The following is a 6364-nucleotide window of genomic DNA, read 5'->3' as shown; positions in this document are numbered from 1 at the left end:
ACCTAACTAACTCCTGGAAACCTATTTACTGCTAGGTGAACAGAGACATTCGGTGAGAGGAAAGGCTACTAACATTTACAGCCCTACTTCTACAAACCTACCCTAAACCAACCTAACCTAATCTAACCTAACCTAACCTAACCTAACCTAATCTAACCTAACCTAAGCTAATCTAACATAACCTAACCTAACTAATTCCTGGATACCTATTTACTGCTAGGTGAACAGAGACATTCGGTGATAGGAAAGGCTACTAACATTTACAGCCCTACTTCTACAAACCTACCCTAAACCAACCTAACCTAATCTAACCTAACCTAACCTAACCTAATCTAACCTAACCTAAGCTAATCTAACATAACCTAACCTAACTAACTCCTGGATACCTATTTACTGCTAGGTGAACAGAGGCATTCGGTGATAGGAAAGGCTACTAACATTTACAGCCCTACTTCTACAAACCTACCCTAAACCAACCTAACCTAACCTAACCTAACCTAACCAAACCTAATCTAACCTAACCTAATCTAACCTAAGCTAATCTAACATAACATAACCTAACTAACTCCTGGATACCTATTTACTGCTAGGTGAACAGAGGCATTCGGTGATAGGAAAGGCTACCAACAATTACAGCCCTACTTCTACAAACCTACCCTAAACCAACCTAAAATCTAATCTAACCTAACCTAACCTAACCTAATCTAACCTAAGCTAATCTAACATAACCTAACCTAACTAACTCCTGGATACCTATTTACTGCTAGGTGAACAGAAACATTCGGTGATAGGAAGCGCTACCAACAATTACAGCCCTATTTCTATTTCTACAAACCTAGCCTATTTCCTAGCCTAAACTAACTTAACCTAATCTAACCTAACCTAACTAATTCCTGGATACTTACTTACTGCTAGGTGAACAGAGGCATTCGGTGATAGGAAACACTACCAACAACTACAGCCCTTTTTCCATTTCTATTTCTACAAACCTAGTCTATTTCCTAGTCTGAACTAACCTAACCTAACCTAACCTCACCTAACCTAACCTCACCTCACCTCACCTCATTTTACCTCACCTTACCTTTCCTCACCTAACATAATCTCACCTCACCTCACCTCACCGAATCTCACCTAACCTAACCTAACCTAACCTCACCTCACCTCACCTCACCTCACCTCACCTTTCCTCACTTAACATAATCTCACCTCACCTCACCAAAACCTCACCTCACCAAACCTCACTTCACCTCACCTCACCTAACCTAAACCTCACCTAACCTAACCTCACCTCACCTCACCTCACCTAACCTAACTAACTCCTGGATACTTACTTACTGCTAGGTGAACAGAGGCATTCGGTGATAGGAAACGCTACCAAGAATTACATCCCTTTTTCTATTTCTATTTCTACAAACCTAGCCTATTTCCTAGCCAAAACTAACCTAACCTAATCTAACCTTACCTAATCTAACCTTACCTAACCTAACTAACTCCTGATCAACCAGGCTGTGACTCATACGTCAGGTTGCGAGCAGCCGCGTCTAACAGCCTTGTTGATCAGTCCAGCAACCATGAGGCCTGGTCGACGACCGGGCCGCGGGGACGCTAAGCCCCGAAAGCACCTCAAGGAAGCATCTCAAGGTACTCCTGGATACCTATTTACTGCTAGGTGAACAGAGGCATTCGATGATAGGAAAGATTACCAACAATTACAGCCCTTTTTCTATTTCTATTTCTACAAACCTAGTCTATTTCCTAGCCTAAACTAACCTAACCTAATCTAACCTAACCTAACTAACTCTTGGATACCTATTTACTGCTAGGTGAACAGAGGCATTCGGTGATAGGAAACGCTACCAACAATTACAGCCCTATTTCTATTACTATTTCTACAAACATAGCCCATTTCCTAGCCTAAATAACAACCTAACCTAACCCTCCAAACCTAGCTTATTTCCTAGCCAAACCTAACCTAACCTAACCAACTCCTGGATACCTATTTACTGCTAGGTGAACAGAGGCATTCGGGATAAGAAACGTTACCTAAAATTCAAGCAATTTTTTTTGTCTATTTTTTATTGTTTTTTAAAGGTTTATAATTTATTATACTTTGATCATTTTTTTATAATGTTTTTACTATTTCTATTTCTACAAACGTAGCCTATTTCCTAACCATAAATTTCCTAAAATGTGTGTGTATATTATATATTATACTATATATATATATATATATATATATCTATATAATATTATGACTATATATATATATAGAGTATATATATATATATATATTTAAATATATATATATATATCAAGTCGGTGGAATAATACAAATATTACACTAACCAACCCAAAATAACCAACCTTAACTGTACCTTACCAAACATACCCTAAACAATCAACCCTAACCAACCTAAGCTTACATATTATCTAAATTGCTTATTAAACCATAATTATGCTTGTTCTAACCTAAAATTCTAACTCAAATTCTAACCTAATTCTAATTCTAACAACCTAACCAGTCTAACAAACTAACCTAACCAACTTAAACTAACCAATCATCCAACCTAACCAACTAACCAACCTAACCAACCAACTTAACCAACCAACCTTAGCAACCAACCTAACCACTAACCAACCAACCTAACCAACCTAATCAACCAACCTAAGCAACCTAACCTAAACACATCCAACCTAACCAACCAACCTAATCCACTTAACCAACAACCTAAGCAACCAACCTAACCACCTAAGGCAAACCCAACCTAACCTAACCTAAGCAACCTAACCAGCCTTAGCACCTACCCAACCTAACCACCCTAAGGCAACCTAAGCAACCTAACAACCTAAGCAACCTAAGCAACCTAACCTAATCAACCAACCTAACCTAATCAACCTAAGCAAACCTAACCTAAGCAACCTAACCTAACCAACCTAACCTAACCAACCTAACCTAAGCAACTAACCTAACCAACCAACCTACTTAACAAACCTAACCTAAACCTAACCAACCTAACCTAACCTCCCTTCTTATTATCTGACACGAAACCTTCGGTTCGTGTCAGAGTCTATGAGTGTCCGTGTGCGTGTCCGTGTGGAGTGTCCGTGTCCGTGTATCCATGGGGTTTTGGGTCCAGGAAGCTATTTGTGTCGACCCAAATTGCCTCCCTTCTCCCCACCTGAAATCCAGGTGGATTGAAAGACCTGCCCGAGGTCAGTGGATCCAGGTATCCGTCCGTGGCCCCCCGGACTTCAACCCTTCCCCACATTCCAAGGAGTCGGTCAATCAATCTTCGGCTATCCAGAGAATCTATCGAAACTGATGCTCCTACAGGAGGGGACACACAGAGAAATCTGTGCCCTGTACTTGCAACCGTTCCGACAGGCTCGAACGCAGGTCTATCCGGATTAGGAACTTGTTCTATCCGACTAGGCCACGCTGGAGTTGCCTTCTGAATCAAATTTGGCACTTGTATTTATATCTCATAGCAAGGTTAGTTAGTGTCTATTTATCAACAGTTGCAATGATTGAGATGTGAAGTTGTTAATTTGTGTTGACAGTTAGAAAGACCTGACAGCTTTATTTGATAAGGTTGCAGTCCCGTGAGGCAGTTTTATGAATGAATATTGGAGAATTTAGGCTAACTGACATGTGTGTGTGTGTGTGTTTAAAAGTATGTATTAATTAATAATTAGTGTGTGTTTCCAAATGAGTTTGTGAATGGTAAACAAGCAATGCAATATCCAAATATGTGCTATTTTAGGCCTCGTTCTGTAAAAATACATGTTTTACTAGGGAAGGAAATCCGGTTTGTTTTTTCCCTCGTTTTATTTCGGAATAAATAGCACATAGGCGAAGGACCGAAGGTTTGGCTGGTTAAATATAGCGTTGTGGCCGCCATTTTCTGTGTTGGGCGGGGGGGGAGGGGGGTGGGGGATGATGGGGCGGTATGGGGATAGGGGGGGGGGGGTTAGTTGGTGGGGGAGAGGGGCCCTGAGGAGCTACCTTGGGAGGTGTTGTTGGTGGGGGGGGGGGGGGGGAGGGGGGCAGGGGGAGAGGGGCCTGAGGAGCTACATTGGGAGGGGTTGTCAGTTAGGTATTTAAATTGAATATTGTAAGATAGGTTATATAGGGCGAGGTGTTGAGGAAGGAATAAGAAAAGTGTTTGGGACTGAGTTGAGTGTATTAGTTGTTGTGATTGATGTTAGCAGGAAGGTAGGTGGTTGAAATGTGTAAAGATTTGTTAATGAGATCATTTGGTTAATAATGTAGGAATTAAGGGTAAGTGATCACTGGAGATAGATATTCAACAGTATATTAAGAGGCCAAGTTTTAGCAGGTAGGTAGGCCGGCCGGCCGGCAGAGAGAGACAATGGACTGACAAACAGGTAGACGTTTTCTTCATGGATGGTAAACTATTATTAAAATGGCATGTACACATTTCCATGTGCGACATTCTTGTACACACACACACACACACACACACACATTTCTCTCAATGTTTGCGGACGATGCTAAAATTATGAGAAGGATTAAAACAGAAGAGGACTGTTTGAGGCTTCAAGAAGACCTAGACAAGCTGAAGGAATGGTCGAACAAATGGTTGTTAGAGTTTAACCCAACCAAATGTAATGTAATGAAGATAGGTGTAGGGAGCAGGAGGCCAGATACAAGGTATCATCTGGGAGAGGAAATTCTTCAGGAGTCAGAGAAGGAAAAAGACTTGGGGGTTGATATCACGCCAGACCTGTGTCCTGCAGCACATATCAAGCGGATAACATCAGCGGCATATGCAAGGCTGGCCAACATACGAACGGCATTCAGAAACTTGTGTAAAGAATCATTCAGAACTTTGTATACCACATATGTCAGGCCAATCCTGGAGTATGCAGCCCAGCATGGAGTCCATATCTAGTCAAGGATAAGACTAAACTGGAAAAGGTTCAAAGGTTTGCCACCAGACTAGTACCCGAGCTGAGAGGTATGAGCTACGAGGAGAGACTACGGGAATTAAACCTCACTTCGCTGGAAGACAGAAGAGTTTAGGGGGGACATGATCACCACATTCAAGATTCTGAACGGGATTGATAGGGTAGATAAAGACAGTCTATTTAACACAAGGGGAACACGCACAAGGGGACACAGGTGGAAACTGAGTGCCCAAATGAGCCACAGAGATATTAGAAAGAACTTTTTAGTGTCAGAGTGGTTGACAAATGAATGCATTAGGAAGTGATGTGGTGGAGGCTGACTCCATACACAGTTTCAAGTGTAGATATGACAGAGCGCGATAGCATCATGAATCTGTACACCTGTTGATTGACGGTTGAGAGGCGGGACCAAAGAGCCAGAGCTCAACCCCCGCAAACACAACTAGGTGAGTACAACTAGGTGAGTACACACACACACACACTGACCCACAGAGACTGCCTAAATATGTATACTAACAGCAGCAGCAGTTGTGTTCCAGGCAGGTCACCCATCCAAGTACTAACCAAAGTCAACGGTGTTTAACCTGACAGATGTATGGGAGGAGACGCAGTGTTCTCAAGGTGATAGGTAGGTAGGTAGTATGGCCGTTGCTATTGTATACAAGTAGTAAGTAATCACATGTTAGTGAGTGAGTGAGTGAGTCAGGATACTGGTAACTGCGGCGGGCAGGCAGGCGGAGGATACTCACACATAGCAGCCAATTCTCCATTAATGATAGTACTTATTGCAACTATTTAGTCAAATTAACCAACAACAAATGGACTACTACTACTCCTACTACTACTGTTGCTCCAAAATAGGAAGTTGGGATGCCACCGCTGCCATTGATCTCGCACAAGTTGCTGCTGACAAATGACTCATCTTAGGCCTTGCATATGCTCTCTTAGGCTTCATTTAGTCAATAATTGTAACATCATTGAGTCGGGGGACAGGCAGACAGGCACTTTATACATGTTAGGCTTATAGTGGTCTCCAACACCCACCACCCCACAAGGTCCAACTAGTGACTAACCCTCACTCACTCACCACCGCCCAAGTAGCTAGCTTACTAACTCCTGGATACCTATTTACTGCTAGGTGAACAGAGACATTCGGTGATAGGAAAGGCTACTAACATTTACAGCCCTACTTCTACAAACCTACCCTAAACCAACCTAACCTAAGTCTAACCTAACCTAACCTAACCTAACCTAATCTAACCTAACCTAAGCTAATCTAACATAACCTAACCTAACTAACTCCTGGAAACCTATTTACTGCTAGGTGAACAGAGACATTCGGTGAGAGGAAAGGCTACTAACATTTACAGCCCTACTTCTACAAACCTACCCTAAACCAACCTAACCTAATCTAACCTAACCTAACCTAACC

Source organism: Procambarus clarkii, chromosome 6 (assembly GCF_040958095.1).
Source record: "Procambarus clarkii isolate CNS0578487 chromosome 6, FALCON_Pclarkii_2.0, whole genome shotgun sequence".
Classification (NCBI taxonomy): Eukaryota; Metazoa; Arthropoda; class Malacostraca; order Decapoda; family Cambaridae; genus Procambarus; species Procambarus clarkii.
This window is presented reverse-complemented; position numbering follows the sequence as displayed.